We start from the raw sequence: 26,449 nt of genomic DNA on the forward strand, positions 1-26,449 counted from the left end.
TTTTCCTGTGCTTATTGGCCATCTGTTTCTCTTCTTTAGGGAAATGTCTGTTCAAGTCCTTTGCCCTCCCCACTCCTCTGATTTTATTTTTTTTTAGAGCACTTTTAAGTTCACAGTAAAATTGAGTAGAAAGTACAGAGAATTCCCATATACCCCCAACACGAACAGACTCCCCGTAATCAGTAACCTACACCAGAGAGGTACATGTGTTATCATCGAACCTACATTGACACATTATTATCACCCAAAGTCCATAGTTTACCTTCGGGTTTACTCTTGGTGTACACTCGGTGGATTTTGAGGAGCATATAATGGCATGCATCCCCCACGATAGCAGCGTATCAAATAGCATCACTGCCCTAAAAATCCTCGGAACTCCAGCTACTCATCGCTCCCTCCCCTCCAACCCCTCTGTATGCCCCTTTTGAAATTGGGTGGTTTTGTTTTTATGTTGTTGAGTTTTAGGAGTTCTTTATGTATTCTGGATATTAAACCCTTATTGCATACATGATTTGCAAGTATTTCCCCCCCGGTCTGTGGGTTATCTTTCACTCTCTTTATGAGCAGAAGTTTTTCATTTTTTATGAAGTTCAACTTTACTCTTTTTTTTTCTTATGTTGCCTGTGCTTTTGGCATCATGGTTAAGAATCCATTGCCAAATTCAAAGTCCTGCAAAATTGCCCGTTTTTTTGTAAGAGATTTATAGTGTTAGCTCTTAATTTAGGTCTTTGATTCACTTTGAGTTAATTTCTGTTTATGGTATAAGGTTAAGGCTATATATACCCAGTCCTAAGAAAGAAGGACTCCTAAACTTTCCCTTCAGATAACGGTTCCTGATCCAAACATTGCTCAACAAAGAAAAGCAAGAACTATTACTTGATCGAACCTTTCAGGCTTATAAGAGGAATATGGCAGATCTTTGTTGAGGTGCCAAAGCAAGATGGGAGGAGTGGGACGGATTCAATCTTCCGTTCATCAGCACTCCACCTGCGTTTGTTAATGGACCTTGTAAGGTTAGCACCAGTCCTCTAATATGAGCAGCATACATTGAATATTCTGTTAATATTCTGGGCACTTTAGAAATTGTCACCTGATTTAATCACTACAGTGAATCTGCAAGACAAATATTATGCCCTATTGTTTAACAAAATCAGCCCCAGAGGCCCTGGTCAGGTGACTCAGTGAATGAATCGTTGTCCCGCGGTTGATTCCTGGTCAGGGCACGAACAAGAAGCAGTCAAAGAGTATACAACTAAATCGAACAACTAAGTGGAACAATGAGTTGATGCTTCTCACTCTCTTTCTCTCTCTTTCTCTCCGCCTCCCCCTTTCTTCTCTTTCAATCAATGTAAAAATTAAAAAGAAAAAAGAAAAAAAGAACGGAAAGAAAAGAAAAGCCTCAGAGAGATTGAGCAGTTTACCGTGGTCATGCAGAGAGGAAGTGACAGGGTTGCATTCAAACCACAGCATTCTGGTTCCCAAACCCATGCTCTTGTCATCTTCTTGTCTTGGCTTCATTAATCTTATACTTCAGGACTAAAAGTCATTCATTCCTCAATAGGTATCTGGCAAACAAGGACATATGCATTGTATCTCTCTTTCTACTATTTTTTTTAAATATAGAAAACCTAGATTTATTTGTTAAGCTATTACAAAGACAAAATAATTATCTGTACTACTCTGAGGACTTGAACCCAATTTCATGTGTTCTAGTACAGAAACTGAAATAAGAGGCTGGAAATTAAAGGATATAACCTAAGTGGTTATAACAGAACAGACTGGTAAAATATGATAAAAGGAGCAAAAGCTAGTCAGAAGCACTTGTGTTAGTATGTCTGGCTGAGATGTTTCCAAAGAGGTTCTCTAGAGATGCCTGAATGAATTAGTCTGGGTCCTAAATTAGTAAAAAGATCCTTACCCCTGCGAAGAATAAGCAGAGACCAGTCTTCCTGAGGTCTTCGTCTTTCTTTTCTAAGGGTAAGGATATCCTTAGGCCTTAAAGAGTTGTATCCTTGATTCAGCCTCTCTCCCATCTAGTCTACTAACATCTTCAAGTGCTTATGTATTTTCACCACATAGCCCTGCGAAGTTCCTGAAGATGCATACACTGAAGGCAAGAATTACAGGCCTACTTAGAGGGTATCTAGACACAGAGAGTTTGGGGATAAATGATAAACTACAAATACCCTCTTGGTTAATTTACCTTTGTTAATAATAAAGGTCATAGTTTTTTCTGCTGGTGACAAGTTGTCTCAGTACAGTCTGTCTCAAGGAAGAACCGGTTCAGGTAAGTTTTGGAGAAGAAAAAATACTTTTATCATCATCCACTCCACAGAGGAAGAGGTACCAGGTTCTCTCCTAAAGTTGTGAGCTGAATCCCAAAACAGCATAAAATAATTTTCAGTGATCAACATCTGCATCCTCAAACTGTCCAGCAACTGTGGGTGTAGTATCTACCTCCATCCCATCTTCATAATCTCTTACTGAATCTTCTGTCCGGACTCCAGCCATGTTATACTGGCTGCTCCCTGACTGAGAAAGCATTCCTTCTAATCTCTCCAATGTGGCCTGGCCTTCGGCTGTTAAATGGGATAATCCTTCTTCATAGGTGTAAAATGTAGGGATGTCCCCCTGCCCTTGTTCATGTGCTTCCACATCATATTCTTCTCCATCGTAATCATCTGAATCTTCATCCTCAGGATCTGGATGCAAAGCCTGGCATTCACACATTGCAGTGAACATGGCCTCCAATGCTGATTTATCACTAGGCACAAATCTAAATTCAGCAATAGGTTCAATATCATCATCACTGTCTTCCTCTTCTTCATCAGCATCAGATTCTTTTGATTCTTCTCCAAATTTGGCATTCACCATAACATATAAATGCTCTCATGGATAGGCAGTTAGGTCCCTGGACACCATATGCAGACTAATAGTGGGGTATTTCAGAGAGAATCCCAATCCAGAGCCATCTAACCAAGACAGGCGGCTCTCAGTGATGTAAAGAGTGCTGGTGCCGAGGCCCTTCCCGTTCAGCACAGCCTCGGTATCTGGCTGCTGCTGCCAGAGACCTTCAGCCGACCCGGGTGGTGGGAAACTTTTGAGGAAGCTCATTGCCTACTTCTCTCTCTCTCTGCTATTTACAGAATAACTCCACCTGGTCATCATGGGGAACTGAACCAGGGTAGAGGCTGATAGAGAGGCAGAGGTAAGTGACTACATGGAGAGTTGCTATTGATGTAAAAGTAATAGGAGTTTGTTGGTGATTGAAAGGGTGGGAAGGAGCAGGTGGTGTCAAGATGAGTCAGGATGCTGGCTCATTGAGAACCATTCTTCCTTTTTCTATATGTATCTATTCATTTTAGAGAAACATCTGCCATTAAAAATGCTTTTCTCTGAGGCATTCTAGCCCCTGGTTATGGACCAGCTGTGAGCAATCAGAAGGCCATGACAGCAGTTTGGGTTTTGCTAAGGTGCAATGATCTTGAATTGTGTGTGCTGTAAGGCTGGTGTATAGGAAGGAGGTGCCTGGTTTCTGAGAGTGTCCATAAAAAAAAGACTCCCAGACCTGTCCAGGTGGTGGTGGCGCAGTGGATAGAGCGTCAGAGTGGGATGCGGAGGACCCAGGTTCGAGACCCTCCCCCCACCAGGTCTCCAGCTTGAGCACAGGCTCATCTGGTTTGAGCAGAGCTCACCAACTTGGACCCAAGGTCGCTGGCTCGAACAAGGGGTTACTCGGTCTGCTGTAGCCCTATGGTCAAGGCATATGAGAAAGCAATCAATGAACAACTAAGGTGTCACAATGAAAAACTAAGAATTGATGCTTCTCATCTCTCTCCATTCTTGTCTGTCTGTCCCTTAGCTATCCCTCTGATTCTCTCTGTCTTAAAAAAAAAAAAAGACTCCCAGGAAGGTCTGAACTGTCATTTAGATTTTTCAGTTTTATATTCTTTATTTTCATTGTACTATAGTAGAGTAGCCCTTTGTTTCATTACTTACTTTTGGTCCCTCCAGCACCCTCTTGCTCTGAAGGAACTGCTGCTGGTTCACTTGAACCATGTGATTCTAGAATGGATGGGTATGTTCTTACAGCTGATTGGTCCAGAGTTGACACCTGACCTCTACTGGCCAATCAAAGACTCTCTCAGGGTTTTTGTGCTTACAATCAGAAAATGTTTGAGGAACTCCTTGCCAGTGGTGATTCTTGGCCCCTACATGGCTGTATTTCCTGCCAGGTGGGGAAGACAATGAAAAAGGCTGATGGGCAGAGCTCTGGTGGTGTTTGTGTCCCTGTGCCCTGTTTTCTTGGAAGCCTACTACACCCGTCTTTTCCTCAATTTGGCTGTCTCACCATTCCTTGAATCCTGTCCTCCAGTTCACTCCCCTTTTGTCACTTGAGATTCTATCACTTAAAATCAAGAGTCCTGACTAACATAGGAGGAAGTTTTGTGCAATAGTGCTGTTCCCACATTTGGGATTCAGGAAGGCTTTAGGATAAATCCCTTGGAAGTATCAAGGTCCACTGTATGTTTTTTAAGCATCAAGGGGCTGGATTTTGCCTAACTTGACTGACATTTTTAAAAAAATAAAACATTTGTTGAATGATGAAAAACTGTTAGCCTCAGCTATGCCCAAACCTACTTAAGTAATTTGAACGGTAGCTTACTTTTCCCACGATTACTAAGGAGCTGAGGAAAAGATTAGTCAAGTTTCAAATTGTACTTATTAAGTTTCTGAGATGAATAGGACCATCATCATCACTGGGGTTTAGAGAGTGGAGGGAGGAAAGTGATTCGCAGTGCTAGATATCAAGTTTCAAACTTGAAGAAGGGGAAGGCATCTCTTTAATGACTGCCCTTGACTTTCCTGGAGCTGGACAGTTCCACTTGGCCCAGCCTGATTAGGAGGAGGATCGCCCTCACCTATGGATATCTTCAGCATTATAGAAATTTTAAAAAAGTATTGTATTCTTATTGTTTACATTTGTAAAATTCTTATGCTACCTATCTGAGCTTCCTTTACGTTTCAGTTTCTGTACTACATAAGAGTAGTTTGATTTGGTTTTTAATATATATGTTATATATAGACACACACATAGTATACACTCCTTTTTGGTTTTTAAGAGTAATCTATACTCAGTAAAATTTTTTATTGGACAGCACATCAAAGCATAAAGATTAGAAAAAAAAAATCACCCAGGTTTACACAATTTGAAGCCAGAAGCATTCAACATTTGGGCAGATTTCTGTGTGGTATCTTTGGGGAGTATTTTCTAAGCTTAACTTGGCTGCCGGCCAGACATCTGTCCCGACTCTTTGACCTCCTGTGCTTCATTCCTCCCTTAATAGAAGTTTACTTAATCGACCCTGCCCTCCTTCTTCTGCCTCCCCCCCCCCCCACACACACAGTAAAAATTAAAGCCAGCTGCTTGAGGATTCTGGTAACTGGTGCGGATGGCTTGTCATGAGCATCCTGGTTATGGGAGGAAAGGCTCTGGTGAAGGGGAAGCACCTGGCAGGGAGCCATTTCAGCCAGGTGGTGGCTCTGAAACCTTGGGACTTGATGGCATGGGTGGAAACTGGCCAGTGGTGCCTGTGCAGAAACTGCGCTCTCCTCTCTTTCATTTCCCTGCTGTTTACAGAGCTGGTCAGAGCTGGCGTCCATGCTCCACATGGTGATGGCCAGGAGGAGTCCCCCAGAAACTAGCTCCCTCATTATGCTAGGCCTCCTAGGGGGCATGTTTTTATTTTTTAAAAATGGTTCTCTTCTTAATTTTTTTGAATAGGAAGACATTCAGGTGGTTCCAAATATATCTTTGTGTTCTATAGAGCAGAGGTCTCTTTCCTGCCCCTTCTTTCCTACTCTGTTTTCACTCTCCGGCCAGTCACTGCAGATAATCAGCTTTTAGTTTTTGTGTGTATTTGTCTACCGTTTACTTAGGAATATTCAAGCAAATACAAGTATATTCTGTGTTCTTGTTTTTCCCTTGTTGGAAACGAAAGAATGCATTGTGTACACGATTTTCTGCACCTTGCTGGTTTGTTTGTCTCTTTGTTTCCCACTTAATATTATCTTAGAGACGTTTAAACATGTATCTGTGCATTGAAAGCTTCCTCATGCATTTTTATACTTTCAGAATACTCCATTTTATGGTTGTAGCATGATTTATTAAACCAGTCCTCTATTCAAGGGTATTTGAGTTCCTACCTATCTCTTGTTATTTTGAATAATGCTGCAGTGAGTAACTTTGTGTTTATGTTATTTCTCAAGTATGGCAGAAGGATAAATTCCCAGAAGTTAAATTACTGGGTCAAAAGAGATCTTTAGTTCTAATTTTGAACTCTGTTGCGGAATTCTTTCCACAAGGGGCTGTGTTAATTTATACTTCTACCCCAAAAGAATGAGAATACTTGTTTCTCTTGGGAGGTTATTACACATTTCTTAGATGTTGCTTTGAATTGTTCGAATGTTGTTTTAATTTGGAAGTTGTCCTTCTCAATTAAAAGGCAAATTTATTGAGTGCAAGGGCTAAGCATTTTGCTGCTTTTGAATTGTCTGCATTTATAAATAATATAACACGGCACCCTAGGAACACAGTATATTGTTTCCAATGTGATTTGGGAGAGTAAGCCAATTAAATCTTAATGCTAAAATGTTCTACTTGGTTACCATTCAACTGAACTGGTTTCTCCCCTGAAGTAGTTATTATGAGGCCTTGTTTCAAGCAGTGTGGAATGAATGCCTAGGTGAGATGTTGTGACTTGGGCTTACACTGGTTCTCATGTCGATTTGTGGATCCAGATCCAGTCCTGTGACTGGGCATCAGCAAGTCTAGTCGCATGCCTGTCCTGTCACTTTCCTCAACATGTGCCAGCACCTGCCCCATAGTGAGCAGGAGAACAAAGAGCTGCTTTTAAATGTTTTTTTGTCTGCCTGGGATGTCAACATTCCATTCATCACTGTAACTTAGTTTGCCTGTATCCTAGTAGCAAAAAATGTACTAATTGTTTCTTTGTTCTCTCCGTTTCTGCTGCATTGGCTTCACCCATGTGCATTATCCTGTGCTGGCACCCAGGGGTCTTCCAACTGTTTGGCTTGCATATCCTCCGGAGGAAGCTTATAAAATTACATGGCCCCTCACACATTTGCAGTCTGTAGCTAAAATTTTATAGTTTACATAGTTGTAAAGGATATATTTTAAATTATATGATCAATATTGACTTTAAAAATAATTGTTGTGGCCCTGGCTGGTTAGCTCAGTGGTAGAGCGTCGGCCTGGCGTACAGAAGTCCCGGGTTTGATTCCCGGCCAGGGCACACAGGAGAAGCGCCCATCTGCTTCTCCACCCCTTCCCCTCTCCTTCCTCTCTGTCTCTCTCTTCCCCTCCCGCAGCGAGGCTCCATTGGAGCAAGGATGGCCCGGGCGCTGGGGATGGCTCCTTGGCCTCTGCCCCAGGCGCTGGAGTGGCTCTGGTCGCAAAAGAGCGACGCCCTGGAGGGGCAGAGCATTGCCCTCTGGTGGGCAGAGCGTCGCCCCCTGGTGGGCGTGCTGGGTGGATCCCGGTCGGGCGCATGCGGGAGTCTGACTGTCTCTCCCCGTTTCCAGCTTCAGAAAAATACAAAAAAAAAAAAATTGTTGAATATTTGTGTACACATATGTGTGTGTATATATGTGTGCCCTTATACATTCACAGATATTTGTTTACCAATCATACTGAAGAAATATCCTGCCAGTTAGAAACCCTGGGCTTGCCTGGTCTAGGCACAAATGGGAGTTGATGCTTCCAGCTCCTCCCTCTTCTCTCTCTCTCTCTCTTTCTTTCCTCTCTAAAATGAATAAAGTCTTAAAAAAAAGTTAAAAAAAAAAAGCTTCTATTTAAGAAAAAAAATCCTTTTATTCTTATTTTTTTTTATTCCTATTTTAATGGGGAGGGTTTTCCTCTCTTTGTTTTTTGTTTACAAAAAATAAAATTTGTCAATTTAAAGTATGCAAGTTGATGAATTTTGGTAATTGTGTATAATTGCATATAATTGTAATATATATAATTGTATATATATGCATATCTGTATGCATTTATATGCATAGTTTGCACATGTATTTATATATGGCATAAAGCCTTGACATAAATATAAATGTACATATATATTATGTACATGTGTGTATATTAAAATATACACATCTAAATAGCCTTAATATGAATATATATGTATAAGACATATATGAATAGATATGTAGATAGCAATATATATGTCAATCCACTTATATATATTCCTGTTGAGACTATATATTATATAAATACATATGTATATTTTATATAAGTGGGTTATATAAATATATTGTATATAACAATATAAAATATAAACATTTATATAAACTATAGATGCTAAACTATGTAGCCTTAACATGAAATATATATAGATCCAGATTTGTGCATATATGTATGTGTATGACACACACTCAAAACTGTCACATTATTCTTTTAAATGTATACAGGAGAATCTAATACTGTTTGCTACCCACTATCATCCATTAAAACAATATAAGAGCAAGTTCTCCTTTAAACACCAAGCGCCCTCTTTGCGCAGTGGTTATAAACATCAGTCATATGAACATCAGAAATTTTATCAGAATTTCCATTTTTTTCCTGAATTTGAATTTCCATTTCACATCCCACACAGACTTTTCCCATATATATTTTTATGCTTGAAAATTTTTTATTGGATTTATTAATGTCATTCCATTACCATTAATAAAAATTTATTAAAAAAAAATTAAAAAAAAATTTTTTTATTGGTTACCCTATTATACTGCAACAAAAAAAATGTATAAATTGACAGTATTTTTATATCCTGTGACCTTAAGTCCTATGATTATTGAATACTTTTTTCTGATGGAGTTATTATAATAATAATTATTATTATTTTTAAAGGTTTTATTTACTGATTTTACAGGGAGGATGCAGGAAGATCAATTCATAGTTGCTTCACTTTAGTTGTTCATTGCTTGTTGTATGTGCCTTGACCAGGCAAGCCCAGGGTTTCAAACTGGCGACCTCAGCATTCCATGTCAACGCTTTATCCACTGTGCCACCACAGGACAGGCTATGAGATTGGTTTTTCATGTTTATCTAGGTGGCAAAAGCTGAACTTGTTTAGGTGGCAAACCCTGGGGGCCCAACGCTCCTGGCTGCTCAAAAGACTGTTAAATTATCCTAATGATTGCCTATGGTTCACTTCTGCATTTTCTGTCTGTTGCCAGCCAATTTGAAGCTTCCATGGAACTTCTTTTCAAGAACTACGTTTCCCTGAAGTGTTTGGGCTGTGGCTTTCTCTTTGTCAATTTCATACTCACACTTTTCATGTTCTAGGAGTTCTCAAGATTTCTGGTCTGCTGATGGCTCCCTTTGACCTGCTGTTATTATTTCATTCTTCCTCAAAATATTCTTTTAAGCATTTCATCTGGCCCTTGGATGGGAAAGGAGGGGGATCTTGTACTCAGTTCAGCAGTTTAAATCAGAAATTGCTGAAAATTGTCGCCCATTCCTCTCCTTGCCCCTTCCATATTCTGGATTTTTTTTTTCTTTTTTTGTATTTGTCTGAAGTGAGAAGCAGGGAGGCAGAGAGACAGACTCCCGCATGCGCCCGACCAGGATCCACCTGGCACGCCCACCAGGGGGCGATGCTCTGTTGCAACCACGCCATTCTAGCACCTGAGGCGGGGAGGCCATGGAGCCATCCTCAGCGCCCGGGCCAACTTTGCTCCAATGGAGCCTTAGCTGCAGGAGGGGAAGAGAGAGACAGGAAGGAGAGAGGGAAGAGTGGAGAAACAGATGGACATTTTTCCTGCGTGCCCTGGCCGGGAATCGAACCTGGGACTTCCACACGCTGGGCCAACGCTCTACCGCTGAACCAACCGGCCAGGGCTCATATTCTGTATTTTCTCCTCCATCAAGCATTTTGGACGATTTCCTGGCAGACTGCACTTGAAGACCTGGGGCTCTCTGTGCTGGTGGTTTTGTTGACTTTATTATTACCAGGTACTTTGAGACTGCAAGGATGTAAGAATACGGCGGTACTAACAGAGCTAGCTATTCTAGCGTCCACCTATGCCCCATCAAAGAGAAATTGCATTGGACAAGTTAAATAGGCAAGGAAGATTTTGTTTAAGACTAATGCTATGAGGGTCAAAACTGTTGCAATTGGGGAGAGAGACAGATCTCAACACTGACTACAACAGGGGTAGCTGCGGGTTTGTAGTCTAAAGACAGGATAAGGTATATCAATGGATAGAAAATTACTGAGAGGAACTTGGTTAGATACCAAAGGTTGGGGGATACTTACTAAACTGGTTTGGCAGGATTCTTGTTGAACTTGACGTTAGCAGGCCAAGGATGGTAGGCCCAGGATACAGCCTAATGAAGAAGAGCTCAGAGGAGCCGGACCAAGTTTGGTCAGAGAAGGGGCTCTCGTCATCTCATTCTACATAAAAGATACTGTGAATATTTCTGTTCAGGGCTGGGATTCTTGGCCTCCTGGCCAAGTGGCTCCCATCCTAATTTGACCGTTAGCTCATGCGTAATGCGATATCTCTTTATTTCACCTGGTCTTCATTGCTGATGCTTCCTTAAAGATTAATCCTTCCCAACACTTACAAAGGCAGAAGTGAATTGTGGTTAAGAGTACATGATTTTGAAGCAGAAGCATTTGGGGTCGGCTCTGTTACTTATCAGCTGTGTGACTTTGGAACGATCACTTAAAACTATCTTCTTCCTAGAGCTGTTAATTATTAATGTAATTATAATTGCTCAATAAATGGAAGCTACTATTCCTATCACATATCTGGATCTTCTGAAGCCAGCCCCAGCAGGACTCCCTGCATTATGACTAATGCTGTATATGGGCCTGGCAGATTGGCAGATATTTAGTAAGTACCAGTAACCTAAGGAGTAGCCCTGTTTGCTCCAGTAAAGGCAGAATCCCTGAGGCCCTCTGGCAGCTTACTCTGAATGGTATTCTGGAGTGCCTTAAACTTGCACTGCACTGACTCTAAGGAAAGCATCTAACTTTATTCCAGTAGTGTCGCACATCGAGGCCACTGGAACATTCTGTTCTTGTGGAATAATTATTAAAGTAAGTTATCTGCATCAGGACTTGAAGTGCCCTGTTAGTGTGTACAGCTTGTCTGCTTTCTCATGACTAGCAAATGCTTCTCTTCAGGTTACCATCTGCTACAAAATGCTGTCACTCATACTAGATTAATTGATATGTCCTATATAGCCTCTTTACTTTCAAGAGGACACCTAAAAGCTTTAGAAACTTGAGAATAAGTGTGTGCATTACAAAATTAGGGGGAAATAGAGTCATTTTTGTTGTAGAACACAGAGAAGACTGAAGACAAAAGACAGAAATGGAACAGGATCCTTGAAAATTATGGTGACAGAAATGTTTCCGCTTTTGCTATTATCCCTAAGTTCTCTACTCTCAGATAATAACAGAACAATCATCACTACCTAGGACAGTACAGTGGGTGTTTCTCTTCCAGCAAGTCCCAGCCTGGACTGCACAGCTAGGGCTGACAGCGCCATAGAGCTGAAGTCGTCAGTGAGTCACCAAATCGGAATCACCTCTGTGGAAATGTCAAGTTACAGACATCCTTTAAAGGGACTTTGTAGAGATTGCTAGGAATAGTGCTGATTTAGTGAAGTAGAAGTAAAAACAGGAAACAGGTGATTTAGAAAGAAATTTTTGCCCAATGTTATATTAGGATTCTCCTGAGAAACAGAACCAGTAGGAGATATATACATAGACATATGCATAAACATGTGTGTATAGATATACAGACAGCCTCCAACTAATGATGGTTCGATTTACTAGTTTTTGACTTTACAGTGGTGTGAAAGTGATATGCATTTATTTGAAACCATACTTTGGGTTTTGATCTTTCCATGGTTAGCCATATGTATAATACCAATAGTCTCTCATGGTGCCGGGCAGCAGCAGAGGGATGCTTTTGCCCAACTGCAGGCTAATGGAAGTGTTCTGAGCACATTTATGGTAGACTAGGCTAAACTATGATATTTGGCAATTTAGGTTCATTAAATGCAGTTTTGACTTACAATATTCTCAACTTACAGTGAGTTTATTGGGATGTAACTCCATCATAGGTCGAGGAGCATCTGTATATACATATGCATATACATATATAAAGAGATTTATTATAAGGATTCATTGGTGGCAAAAAGACCAGACCTCAGTTAAGCAACCTCAGTACTTGAATTCAGCTAAGAAAGAATTCAGAGGCAAGACTCAAACTATAAGCAAAAGTTTATTTAGAAAGTCACAGAGGTAGAAGAAGTAAATGAGCTATTAAAGAAGTGATTCGGGAAACAAGTTACAGAGGTAAAAGAAGGGCCCTTGGAGCTTAGGAAAAAGAAAGGTAAAGAAAGGCAGTACACCTGGGGATGAGAAGAGGAGGGCGGAAAGGTGTGGGCATGTTCCAGGAAGGGGAGGCACTGGCTTCTCAGTCCTGAGGGCTTCTCAGGGAGGAGATTTTAGGGGAGGTTCCAGGGGAGGAGCTCAATAGAATATTCATCAGCTTTTCAGGTGTGTCCTTTCCTGATTGTGGTCTCCACTGGTGGTTTGGTGCCAGGGTAGGCTGTCATTAGTCATCGCAGCTGGTCCTGAGGTCAGCTGTGGCCTGTCTGGTTTTGCTGCTTTTCTGGGCCTGGAGCTGAAGCACAACTGAGGCTTAGTTGTATTTGCTGCGGGTCAGAACCTTATTGTTCTGGGGGCTTAAAGCTTAAGGGGCTATTCTCTGGCCCCTTGTTCATTCCTCCTCTAAGGGGGTCTAGCCTACATGACTAGCAACATGGCAGGGGATGAAAGGTCAGGGTAGGGTCCAAATCTAATGACTAGAGATATGAAAGGTCAGGCCATCTAAACCACAGGACCAGAGATACGCTGGTGGAGGAAGGGTTACTCTGGGGGCAACGTCCTTGTTTTTCCAGTTTTGCCCTTTGCTAGGCACCTAGGGCTTTCCTCCATGGTGACCTTCTGTGCCCGGCCTGCCATCCGTGCTCTGCTCATGTCTGTCTAACTGCCTACCACAGATGGACTTATGCAGTTATGGAGGTTGGGAAGTCCCAAGATCTGCATCCAGAGACTCAGGAGTGCTGAGCCTTAAGCCAAAAAAGAGCCAAGGTTTCAATTTGAGGCTGAAGGCAGGAAAAAACCCAATATGCCAGGCTCAAGGCAGGCAGGCAGGCAGGCAGAAAGAGTTCTATTCAGGCCTTCAACTGATGTATGAGGCCCACCCATGTGGGGAGGGCAATCTGCTTTACTCAGTTTACTGATTCAAATGTTAATCTCATCCAAAAAGAATCTCACAGACATACCTACAGTTATGTTTGACCAACTATCTGGATCCTGTCCACCCTGCCCCAATCTCTTCCTGGTCAGATTGACACATAAAATTAACCATCACAAGTACGTTCTCTGTATTATTTCGGTATTTAATGGTATTTAATTCCCTTCCACTTTCGGAAATGTAAAGGCAGAGAGAATAGTGTGAGAGCAGATCCTTCATTCTTTTCCTGACAGCACCACAGCTCCTGCTTAACCATTGGTTGGATTCTTTACTCAAACTTGCCTGATGTTAACACATCAGTCACTGGACTGGGATAAGGGTAGTAGTTACTAAAATTCTTCTTTCCAGTGGAACCCCAGGAGAATGGGAGTTATGGGAAGACGTGTAGTCCTCCCTTGCCACAGTTATTTTTCAGAGGACAGAATTTAGAGTGTTAGAACCCGTGTTGCCTGACCCGTGTTGGCACAATAGAGAAAGCACCAACCAGAAACGCTGAGGTCACCGGTTCAAAACCCTGGACTTGCCTGGTCAAGGCACATATGGGAATTTGTGGGGCAGCTGTGTTAGGCTTGCTCACGGGTTTACTGGCTGCAAGCACTTTGCTTGATTAGTGCATGAGCACATGGCAGAGACCCGTGAGTGTAGCCTCTGTAAAGCTATGGGTGCTTCCCCCAGGCAGTGATTCTCCCAGATCGCTCTCCTGCCACCATGAGGTGCAGTTTTCTGTGCTCCCTTGCCCTTACTGCCAATAGCAGGTTTTCCTTTGTTTATTAGCTCTTTCCCTTTTGTTGTTTATTCACTCACCTGTCCTTGCCAGCCTCCAATAAACGGGTATGGCCCCACACTTCTCAGCTGGGCAGTTTATGTACTGTCTGTCCGAATCCAATGTGACCCTGTCTGGCCTCAGCCACCAGCATTACAGAGTTGATGCTTCTTGCTCCTTACTCCTTCTCTTTCTCTCCCCTCTCTCTAAAAATGAATAAATAAAATCTAAAAAGAAACATTTTAAAAACCTGTATTCCTCTTGCATTTCTTTTTTTTTTTTTTTTAATTTTTAGTGAGAGGAGGGGAGGCAGAGAGACAGACTCCTGTGTACCCCAACCGGGATCTAACCAGCAAGCCCACTAGGGGGCAATGCTCTACCCATCTGGGGCAATGCTCAGTTGCAACTGGAACCATTTTTTAGCACCTGAGGCTGAAGACTTGGAGCCATCCTCAGTGCCAGGGCCAACTCGCTCTAATCGAGCCATGGCTGTAGGAGGAGAGAAGAGAGAGAGAGAAAAGCGAGAGAGGAAGAGTGAAGAAGCAGATGGGTGCTTCTCCTATGTGCCCTGACCGGGAATTGAACCTAGAACTTCCACATCCACACGCCGGGCTGACGCTCTACCACTGAGTCAACTGGTGAGGACCCTCTTGCTTTTCTAACACATAGCGTCTACATCCCTAGCTGACATTTTCCTCCCTTAGGTAGCTTGGTGGAGGCGGAGGTTGTCGAAGTATGTAACTGTACTGATTATTTGCTTTCCTTAGAGATGATTTTCTTCAGGCAGATAGGATTAGGTCCTCCTAGTAGTGAATATTGTCTGGTTCTAAAAGTGTGGTACCTGGCCCTGGCCGGTTGGCTCAGCGGTAGAGCGTCGGCCTAGTGTGCGGAGGACCCGGGTTCGATTCCCGGCCAGGGCACACAGGAGAAGCGCCCATTTGCTTCTCCACCCCTCTGCCGCACCTTCCTCTCTGTCTCTCTCTTCCCCTCCCGCAGCCAAGGCTCCATTGGAGCAAAGATGGCCCGGGCGCTGGGGATGGCTCTGTGGCCTCTGCCTCAGGCGCTAGAGTGTCTCTGGTCGCAACATGGCGACGCCCAGGATGGGCAGAGCATCGCCCCCTGGTGGGCAGAGTGTCGCCCCCTGGTGGGCGTGCCGGGTGGATCCCGGTCGGGCGCATGCGGGAAGTCTATCTGACTGTCTCTCCCTGTTTCCAGCTTCAGAAAAATGCAAAAAAAAAAAAAAAAAAAAGTGTGGTACCTGACCCAGGCTCCTGAGCATTACCTCGGAATTCATTAGAACTGGAAAAATCTCAGTTCCCCCCAAATCTAGTGAATCAGAAACTCCAGGAGTAGGACCCAGAAATCTGCATTATAACAGGCTTTCTAGGTGATTCAGATTCATCTGAAAACTTGAGATCCACTCATCTAGTCTGTTTGCAGTTAAGATACTTGGTGGTGCCTGACCAGGCAGTGGCGCAGTGGATAGAGCGTCGGACCGGGATGTAGAGGACCCAGGTTCGAGACCCCGAGGTCGCCAACTTGAGCGCGGGCTCATCTGGTTTGAGCAAAGCTCACCAGCTTGGACCCAAGGTCGCTGGCTCGAGCAAGGGGTTACTTGGTCTGTTGAAGGCCCAAGGTCAAGACACATATGAGAAAGCAATCAATGAACAATTAAGGTGTCGCAATGCGAAACGAAAAACTAATGATTGATGCTTCTCATCTGTCTGTCCGTCAATCCCTCTTTCTGACTCTCTCTCTGTCTCTGTAAAAACAAACAAACAAAAAAAGATACCAGGGTTTTGATTAGCTGATGCATATGTTGAAATTGAGCAAAAAGCTAAAAAGGCAACAAACCATAATCTCAGAGATCTTTGATGTCCTTTAGTGGTGTATTAGAGGTCAGAGCTAATACTCTTCTTTGACAAGGATAGGCCAGATAAACCTAGATTGTGGACTAACTGAAACACAGGTTATACGTTCTGTGGTCCACACGCCATGACACAGAGGAGGGAGAAGAGACTCGTGCAAGTCAACTTGCTGTTGTGGTTGAGCCGTTTGGCGTTTTCTTACCTCTGTCAGCTGCCAGAGCTTCTGAAGATTAGGTTAAAGCTCATGAAATGTGAACAGTGTTTGAGCACCCTTACTCTCATCAACAGCAACCAAAGACTTACTGTTCCTCGGCTCCGGTTTTTTTTTTTAATCTTCAAGGGACTCCTGCATACCTGCACAGAGGCTGCCTCCGAGGAAATTTCATGGAAAAAGTTATTTTCACATTTTCCCTTCTCTGAATTAAGTAGAAGTTTTACTCCAGAAGGACAGATATACCTGTAATGGGCAAGAACAGCAATTGGATATTGTGATATTCTTTAAAAATACTTGTGACCGTGTTTCCTTGCAGATCTAAAGGCGGCATATATTACCAAAGGCACAGTAAGATTATGCAAAACTGAATTACGCGTCCCTCCATGCAACTCCCTAAGCTGCTCTCTTAGCATTGTTAGTTTCTTTTGTTTTTAAAAGATTTTATTTATTCATTATAGAGAGGGGAGAGAGAGAGAGAGAGAGAGATGGGGGAGGAGCAGAAAGCATCAACTCCCATATGTGCCTTGATCAGGCAAGCCCAGGGTTTTGATTAGCTGATCAACTCTTGGAGCGCAGAGGTTTTTGTTTGTTTGTTTGTTTTTTTGATCTTGCTTATTATATGCACAATGCTTCTCACATAATATGTGTTAAGTAAATTTTTGTTGAATTAGTGAAATTTTTGAACCTCACCCCTTCCAACTGTCAGGGCCTATTCTTGGTACTGGCTATCTGAAAGCAAATAAGATAGGCTTCTGTCCAGCAAGATATTACAGCCCTACAGAAGAGGGAAACACAGTCAGTACTCTATAGTGTAAGGACAATGTCATAGAGGAATTGATGTCAGTGAGATTATGATGGATGCATCGAAGTTGGCCAGGCAGACACGCTGACGTGGGAAGGTCTGCAGAAGGAAGGGCACTTTGGAGTCACGCACCTTGTGTGCTAAGATACAAAGTTGTAAAGCAGCACAGGCCATTCCAGGAACTGATATTGTATCAGTTGCATGTTTACAGAGGGGAGAAAGGGTGGGAAATATATTGGGAGTTGAGGCCAGGTTAAGGGGCTCAGAAATTATCGTATAAACAGTGGGGATGCCTTAAAGAATTTAACCAAGGAGGAAATGAGGTGGCAGCATGAAGGATGAACTGATTAGTGAAGATGAGAATTGCCAGGGCCCACACCGGGGTCGAGGTGGTCATAGACCTGCCTGTACTTGGAGACCGACCTGAGTGGGTGAGAGGAAGCAGAACACTGAGGAGTTGAAGGTGACCATGTGGGTGGCAGTGCGACCCTATAGCCCAGATCTCTATAATAGATGCAGAGTAGGTGGAGGAGGAGATGGTGAGTTCACGTCAGAAGTGCCACGTTTATAAAACTGCAATATTTTGGCAGAAAGGTCCAGAAAGCAACTGGACATTCTGTGGCCTCAGAGAAGAAGCCAGGGATAGAGTGATTCTCAAATTTAGAACACATATGTCTATTTTTATTTCTTTTTAGGATTTTATTTATTCATTTTAGAGATGGGAGAGAGAGAACAAGAGAAAGAGAGAGGGGGGGGGAGGAGCAGGAAACATCAACTCTCATATGTGCCTTGACCGGCAAGTGCAGGGTTTTGAACCAGCAACCTCAGTGTTCCAGGAGCACACCTATGTTTAAACAAATAACCAAGTCCATCTCTGGGTAGCTGAGACCACTTAAAGGATGTAGCTCCAGAAAAGAAGAGGCCTGGAGAGAGCCGTGGGGAATCAAACGTTAAAGGGACAGAGGAAGGCGTTGGAGAATGGTAGGAAGCAGAGACCTGGAGCAGAAGCGGCACTTCCCAAATTTAGAGAATCACCTGGAGAGCGTGTTAAAGCACAGCTCATGCCAGTGCCCCACAGAGATTCTGATTCAGTTGGTCTGGGTGGGCTGAGAATTGCATTTGAAATGCACTCCCCTGCAACGCTGAGCTGCTGGCTCTTGGCCACACTCTGGATGACATTGGAATAGGCGAGAGAGTGGTCATTGGAGGGCAGTTTGGATTTCTGGGGATATAAAGACCTTGGGCATGTTTAAAGGTCGAGGCGCAGGAGGTAGCAGACACACGGAGAAATTGGACATCCTGGAGAGAACAGGGATGAGTAATGAAGGAAATGCACGGACAAGATAAGAGGAACAAAAGGAAGATGGAGGCACCAGAGATGGATGCAGTGCAAATATTAAAGGGCCGTGGTGTCCACTTTTAAAACCAAAGCCCCTTTGAGGAAGATAGTTTTCTTGTAGCTTCTCCTTGTGTTCTGTGTCTTTATCTCCTGCCTCCTCGGGCTGCTGTTTACTTGACCTTTCCCTCCCCACTGTGCCTAGGAGCTTTGTCTCAGCCGGGATCCTCCAGTGCTGTCGCTTCCGTGTGCAGACGCAGAAGGAGACGACTTGCTACGGATGAAAGATCAGTAATGAATAGGCTTTCAGCAACACAAAGCATTTCAAGGATAAAGGAAAATTTCAAAGAAACGTTTGATCATTATTGCTAAAATTGTGTTTCTGCTGCCTTCTTGCTGGAATTGCTGTCAAGCTGTCTGACAGCTCCCCCGGGATCTTGCCCCTGGTGTTGCAGCCACAGAGAGGGACAAAGGCCCAGCTCTCTCCTCTGTTCACCAAAGCCTGCTTCCTTGTAGCCTCAGAGCCCTCAGACAAACTAGAGAAGCTTCAAAAATCACTTTGTACAATTAAAAACAACAAAAACAAAACAAAAAAACCAGCCACCACACCAATGATTGCTCTGAGCAGCTCTCTGTGTTTGTGTGGATCACACTGTCCGAGTTCAAGACAACAGAAATTTATTGGGGGCTGTCATAGAACAAGTACCCTAAGAGGCTCTGCGATCCAAAGCTTAGGAAAATACTGTTGGGATTCTGAGGGGCTCCTTCGTGTTGCTTTCTTTTTGGAGTCATGGACCAGATGATACAGTTAGAGGAAACAGGCCAGGATTAAAATATTGTCTTTCTTGCTGCTTAAAGCTGGCTGGAGTATGTAGCTTGGGCCCAAGGCCAAGATAGGCATCCCATTTCTTTCTGCACGAATGAAACTTTCCCCTTAGACATAGGCACAGTCACTGGAAACTGTTTTATCCAAGAAGAAACCATGGGCCCAGTGGAGCAGACATCTCTGAAAGAAGAATTCAAAAGCAGCCTGGGCAGTGAGTGTGTAATGACCCTATCCCTACTGTCATTGATCATGTAAGTCATTTATTCTTCTTTGAGGGGGTGATAGTAAGGGAAGTAGGCAGACAGAAGGGTGGAAGCTATTCAAAACTGTAGAGAAAGGCCCTGGCCGGTTGGCTCAGTGGTAGAGTGTCGGCCTGGCGTGCAGGAGTCCCGGGTTCGATTCCCGGCCAGGGCACACAGGAGAAGCACCCATCTGCTTCTCCACCCCTCCCCCTCTCCTTCCTCTCTGTCTCTCTCTCCCCCTCCTGCAGCCAAGGCTCCATTGGAGCAAAGTTGGCCCTGGCGCTGAGGATGGCTCCATGGCCTCTGCCTTAGGCGCTAGAATGGCTCTGGTCACAGCAGAGCATCGCCCCTGGTGGGCATGCCGGGTAGATCTCGGTCGGGCGCATGTAGGAGTCTGTCTGACTGCCTCCCCGTTTCCAACTTCAGAAAAATGAAAAAAAAAAAAAAAAAAAAAAAAAGCTGTGGAGAAAGTGTTACCTATATTCTTCATCAAAACAAGAAGAACATGGCTTCTCCTACATTGTTCAAACATTTGGCTCTTTTTTTTTATTTTTTATTTTTCTGAAGCTGGAAACCAGAAGAGACAGCCAGACTGACTCCCGCATGCGCCCGACCGGGATCCACCCGGCACGCCCACCAGGGGGCGATGCTCTGCCCACCAGGGGGCGATGCTCTGCCGCGACCAGAGCCACTCCAGCGCCTGGGGCAGAGCGCCCGGGCCATCTTTGCTCCAATGGAGCCTCGCTGCGGGAGGAGAAGAGAGAGACAGAGAGGAAGGAGAGGGGGAGGGGTGGAGAGGCAGATGGGCACCTCCCTGTGTGCCCTGGCCAGGAATCGAACCTGGGACCTCTGCACGCCAGGCCGACGCTCTACCACTGAGCAAACCGGTCAGGGCCGCCATTTGGCTCTTAACCCGTGGGCTGCCTGGTCAGACCTCTGGCCAACCAAGCATGGAGCGACCTTCCTGTGATATGTGGGTTGGAAGTGATGAGACAAAGATCAGGGGGTATATTCCAGACATCAAGAACAGCTTGGCTCTAACTTTCATGAGAGCTCTCCCTTATAAACTTTGCACCTTTATGTATCTCTGCCTGGGACCAATGATGGGCTTTCGGCTTTGCCTGCAGAAGATTCTGTGAAGAAGCAGAGCAGAATGTGAATTAAATTAATTCCAGCACTTTAATGTGCTCCATTTTCTCTTTTGGTTCTCATTTCAAGATGTCCAGCCATGTTTTGCTATGAGCTCGAATTGTAGCATCAAAGTACATTACATTGCCCTGAGTTCGATGACTCCTCCCATTCTTAAATCCCAAAAGACAATTCAAGTTCCTACCTCAAGAAGCTTTCAATCTAATGGAATAAAACTAATACTTAAATAATTACAACCCAATCTGAGCATTTGAGGGTAAAAATTAAAAAAAAATTTACAGCAGGTTAGAGGGGGTGGCATTAATTCTGAGAGGGTAGGAGAAGGTTTCGTATAAGTGATGGATTTAAAAACAGTTTTTATTTTGGAAAAATTTCAGTTGTAGAAAAATTACAAGAATGGTAAATTAACTCGGATTCAGCAGTTAACATTTTGTTGTATTTGTTCTCTCTCTCTAGATACACACCCCAGCCCCACCCCAACATTGTTATTGTTGTTAATTTTGCTGAAACATTTTAAAGTTGCAGACATCTTAATCCTTTGCTCCTAAATTCCTTAGGTGTTTTATATAATTTTTTTTTTGTATTTTTTGTATTTTTTCTGAAGCTGGAAACCGGGAGAGACAGTCAGACAGACTCCCGCATGCGCCCAACCGGGATCCACCCGGCACACCCACCAGGGGGCGATGCTCTGCCCCTCCAGGGCGTCGCTCTGTTGCGACCAGAGCCACTCTAGCGCCTGGGGCAGAGGCCAAGGAGCCATCCCCAGCACTCGGGCCATCTTTGCTCCAGTGGAGCCTTGGCTGCGGGAGGGGAAGAGAGAGACAGAGGAAGGAGAGGGGGAGGGGTGGAGAAGCAAATGGGCACTTCTCCTGTGTGCCCTGGCCGGGAATCGAACCTGGGACTTCTGCACGCCAGGCGGACACTACCACTGAGCCAACTTGGGTTATATATTTTTAAAGAACAAGGACATTCTCTTACGTATAACTCCAGAGAAATTTTTAACAGTTTATTGTGTTGACATGTTTTCAAGTGTCCCACTCACTATAATACCCCACCCTGCATTGTGCCTCCCTATACCCCATGCAAAGTCTCTTTCCACCCCCATTCCCCCCCACCTTTGCCCCCACTGCAATTTTTAAACTCAGGAAATTTATTATTGCTATAATATTGTTATATATTAAAGAGTCCATTTTCAAGTTGCAACACTTGTTTCAATAATGTATTTTAGCCTGACCATGCGGTGGCACAGTGGATAGAGTGTCGGACTGGGATGCGGAGGACCCAGGTTCGAGACCCCGAGGTAGCCAGCTTGAGCACAGGCTCATCTGGTTTGAGCAAAAAGCTCACCAGCTTGGACCCAAGGTTGCTGTCTCGAGCAAGGGGTTACTCGGTCTGCTGAAGGCTCGCGGTCAAGGCATATATGAGAAAGCAATCAATGAACAACTAAGGTGTCACAACAAAAAACTGATGATTGATGCTTCTCATCTCTCTTCGTTTCTGTCTGTCTGTCCCTATCTATTACTCTCTTTGACTCTCTCTCTGTCCCTGTAAAAAAAAAAAGTATTTTACAGCAGTTTTCCCCCCATCCATCATCCAACAGAGGGTTACACATTGCATTTAGTTATGTTTCTTCTTCTTTCTTTAAAAAAATTTTTTTTTTAAATAAGAGTTTATTTGAACCAAGGCTGATAACAATTGCTGACAGTTGCCAGGAAGCAAGATCTCGAGTGCTCCCAGTTGTCACATTTCTTTTGTCTCCTTTGACCTCAAACAGTTCCTCAGCCTGACCCTCCTTCTCTCCTTCCTTCGTTCCCTTCCTTCCCTTCCTTCCTCTCTCCCTCCCTCCTTCCATCATTTCTTCCTTCCTTCCTTCCTTCTCTCCCTCCTTCTCTCCTTCTTTCCCTTTCTCCTACCACCCCTCCCTTCCTCCCTCCTAACTTCCTTTCTTTTATTATGACATTGACATTTTCAGAGTATAGGCCAGTTTGGTGAACTTTCCTCAACTTGGGTTTGTTTGGTTGTTACTTCTTGTTTACATTGCCTCATACTTCCTTTTCCTTTTGAAATAATTTCAAACTTACATAAAAGCCAGAATTATATAGGTTTGTAACTTTCAAAGAATTCTCACCCAGATTCATCGACGTTTTAGAGTTTGCCACATCCACATTTATTACATCGTTCTCTCTTCCACTCTCCCTTTTTGAGTGTTTGTATGTGTTATGTATAGAATAGTTTTTAAAAATCTAAACCAGTTAAGAATAAGGATCACCTTTTAAGAGACAGCATAAATTAAATAAATTTTTAAAAATTGTATATATATAGGCCTGACCTGTGGTGGCACAGTGGATAAAGCATCGACCTGGAAACACTGAGGTTGCCAGTTCGAAACCCTGGGCTTGCCTGGTCAAGGCACATATAGGAGTTGATGCTTCCTGCTCCTCCCCCCTTCTCTCTCTCTCTCTCCTTTCTAAAATGAATAAAAAATAAAAAAACAAAAATAAAAATTGTATATATATATATATTTAAGGTGTACAACATGATAATTTAATATACATAATATTAAACTGATTGCTATAATCAAGCTAATATGTCAATTTCCTCAACCCAAAATAGTTACATTTTTTTTTCTTTTTTATGGTGAGAGCACCTGAAATCCAATCTCGTAGCAAATTTCCACTATTAAACCCAGTATTATTAACTAGAGTCATTATGTTGTTAGAGTGCTAGACTTCTTCATCCTAAGTAATTGCAACTTTATAACTTTTTGACTAATATCTTCCCTTTTCCCCCCTCCGTACTCCTGGAAACCACCATCCTACTCTGTTTCTGTTTTCGATTCCACATATTAGTGAAATCACACACTCTGGCTTATTTTACTCAGTATAAAGGCCTCCAGGGCCATCCATGTTCTCACATGCAGAATATTCTTCATTTTTAAGGCTGAATAATATCCCCCCCCCTCTCTATATATATGTTAATATACCTCAATTTCTTTACCCATTAATCCATTGATAAACAATTCGTTTAGCCTGACCAGGTGGTGGCGCAAGGGATAGAGCTTTGGACTGGGATGTGGAGGAACCAGGTTTGAGGCCTCAAGGTCACTTTCTTGAGCATGGGCTCATCCGGCTTGAGCGAGGGGTCACTGGCTTGAGCGTGGGATCATAGACATGACCCCATGGTTGTGGGCTTGAGCCCAAAGGTTGCTGGCTTGAAATCCAACGTCACTGGCTTGAGCAAGGGGTCATTTGCTCTGCTGTAAAGTCAAGGCACATATGAGAAAGCAGTCACTGAACAGCTAAAGAGCTGCAATGAAGAATTGATGCTTCTCATCTCTCTCCCTTCCTGTCTGTCTGTCCCTCTCTCTGACACATACTCTCTCTTTCTCTCTCTCTCTGTCAAAAACAAAACAAAAAACCAATTCATTTGTGGTAGTTCTATTTTTATTTTTTGAAGACTCTCTGAACTGTTTTCAACAAGGGCTGCACCAGTTTACATTCCCACCAAAAGTCTCCAAAGCTTCCCCGCTCTCCACATTCTCAGCAACATGTCATCTCGTTTACCCTGGTTGGTTGGCTCAGTGGAAGAGCGTTGGCTTGGTGTGTAGAAGTTCTGGGTTCGATTCCCGGCCAGGGCACACAGGAAGAAGCGCCCATCTGCTTCCCCCTTCCCCCTCTCCTTTCTCTGTTTCTCTCTTCCCCTCTTGCAGCCAAGGCTACATTGGAGCAAAGTTGGCTCAGGCGCTGAGGATGGCTTCGTGTCCTCTGCCTCTGTCACTAGAGTGGCTCTGGCTGCAATGGAGCAATGCCCCAGATGGGCAGAGCATCGCCCCCTGGTGGGCATGCCAGGTGGATCCTGGTCAGGCATATGCAGGAGTCTGTCTGTCTCAGTCCCTGAGTCCCAGGTGTGTGTGTCCCCAGTTCTCACTAATAGCCATCCTTATAGGTATGAGGCGACATATCATGAGGTGGTTTAGGTTGCCTTTCCCTGATGATTAGTGATGTTGAGCACCTTTTATGGTCTGTGTGATGTCTTTGGGAAAATGCTTATTTAGGCATTTCTCCATTTTTAATTGGATTTTTAAAAATTAATTAATTAGTTAATTTTATTCAGTGAGAGGAGAGGAGGCAGAGACAGACTACTGCATGTGTCCCAACTGGGATTCACCTGGCAAGCCCACTAGGAGGTAATGCTCTGCCCATCTGGGGCATGGCTCTGGTGCTCAGCAACTGAGCTCTTCTTAGCCCCTGAGGTGGAGGGCATGGAGCCATCCTCAGTGCCTGGGGCCAACTTGCTCCAATCAAGCCATAGCTGCAGGAGGGGAAAAGAGAGAGAAAGAGAAAGAGAGAGGAAAGAGAGGGGGAGGTGTGGTGACGCAGATGGGAGTTTCTGTGTGCCCTGACCGGGAATTGGATTGCTTGGTTTTTGACATTGAGCTGTAGTTCTTTATATACTATAGTTTATTTATTTTATTTTTTTTCATTTTTCATTTTTCTGAAGCTGGAAACAGGGAGAGACAGTCAGACAGACTCCCGCATGCGCCCGACTGGGATCCACCCGGCACGCCCACCAGGGGCGAGGCTCTGCCCATCCTGGGCGTCGCCATGTTGCGACCAGAGACACTCTAGCGCCTGGGGCAGAGGCCACAGAGCCATCCCCAGCGCCCGGGCCATCTTTGCTCCAATGGAGCCTTGGCTGCGGGAGGGGAAGAGAGAGACAGAGAGGAAAGTGCGGCGGAGGGGTGGAGAAGCAAATGGGCACTTCTCCTGTGTGCCCTGGCCGGGAATCGAACCCGGATCCTCCGCACGCTAGGCCGACGCTCTACCGCTGAGCCAACTGGCCAGGGGCCTTATATACTATAGTTTAAATATGAATTCCTATCATATATGTTTTGCAAATATTTTCTCCTAATTTGCAGATGCATTTTCATTTTATCAATTGTTTTCTTTGCCATGCAGAGGCTTTGTAATTTATTTTTGCTGTTGTTGCCTGACATTTTGTTGCCATATAAGTGACAGCTTTTGAAATAGGTCTTTAGAGGGATGAAAAAGTTTGCCAGTTGAACAAAAGAAGTTTGGGTGTGGGAAGAGAATTACAACCAGAGGGATCAACATGTGTGAGATATAAGCCAGTAAGTACATGAGGTAGCTGGTGAGCAGCCCATTTTTAATTTTATTTTTTAGAGTAACTGGGCTGGGGGATGAGGGACAAGAAAGGCTGTTAGAACCTATCCAGATAAGGAACTTAATCTTTGTTCCATAAGGTAAAAAGAAAATGTTGAAGATTTTAAAGAAAGAAATGATGGTATCACATTTATTTTCTTGAAAAATTAAACTAGGGCAGTTTGGGGGAGAAAGGGCTAGAGAGACTATGGAGGCAGATATTGCATTACAGCAGGGGGTGACGAAGACCTGAAGGAGGGCATTATGGGGGTGTTTGCTGAGTTCCTACTGTGTGCCAGCCATTTTGCCTATGCTATCTCATTTAATGATCTCAAAAACCTGAGGTCAGAAAGGTTAAGTAATCTGGCCAAGAACGGTCATAGTCAGTTTGTGGCATAGCTACTGTTTGAATCCAGGCCTACATAACTCTAAAGCCCACTGTGAATCACGGTGGGGTCATGAAAGATGGAGCAGGACAGCAAGGGAGCCATCGGGTCCTGGAGGAAGCATTGTCTGATCACCAGTTGGGCTCAGTGGGCAAGGGAGACAGAAGAGATGACAGTGGATGTTAATGATGAAAATGATGATTAGGAACAAAAGAATTGGGGAAGGTAGAGAAAATAATGATTTTGTTAACAGGCTCTATAAATTTGGTTTGGTTGGCTGGGCTTGTGAAACACCTAGGACAAGATATCGAGTGGACCATTTGGCTCAAGAGCTCA

General features: G+C 43.8%; 1 protein-coding gene and 1 pseudogene across 3 annotated transcripts in view; one reads left to right on the forward strand and one right to left on the reverse strand.

Annotated features, from left to right (window-relative positions):
• Positions 1–26,449, forward strand: part of EXTL3 (exostosin like glycosyltransferase 3) — a 165,663-nt gene that overhangs the window by 34,775 nt on the left and 104,439 nt on the right. For 2 of the 3 annotated variants that reach the window (XM_066278600.1, XM_066278601.1), the window contains exon 2: positions 3,147–3,208. The exons of the other annotated variant lie outside the window; for it this stretch is intronic. The gene's annotated coding sequence lies outside the window, so the exon portion shown is untranslated. The remainder of the gene's footprint in view (positions 1–3,146; positions 3,209–26,449) is intronic. 3 annotated transcript variants of the gene reach the window in all.
• LOC136320226 (methylosome subunit pICln pseudogene) lies at positions 1,743–3,114 on the reverse strand (annotated as a pseudogene).

This window comes from Saccopteryx bilineata, chromosome 1 (genome assembly GCF_036850765.1).
Source record: "Saccopteryx bilineata isolate mSacBil1 chromosome 1, mSacBil1_pri_phased_curated, whole genome shotgun sequence".
NCBI lineage: Eukaryota > Metazoa > Chordata > Mammalia > Chiroptera > Emballonuridae > Saccopteryx > Saccopteryx bilineata.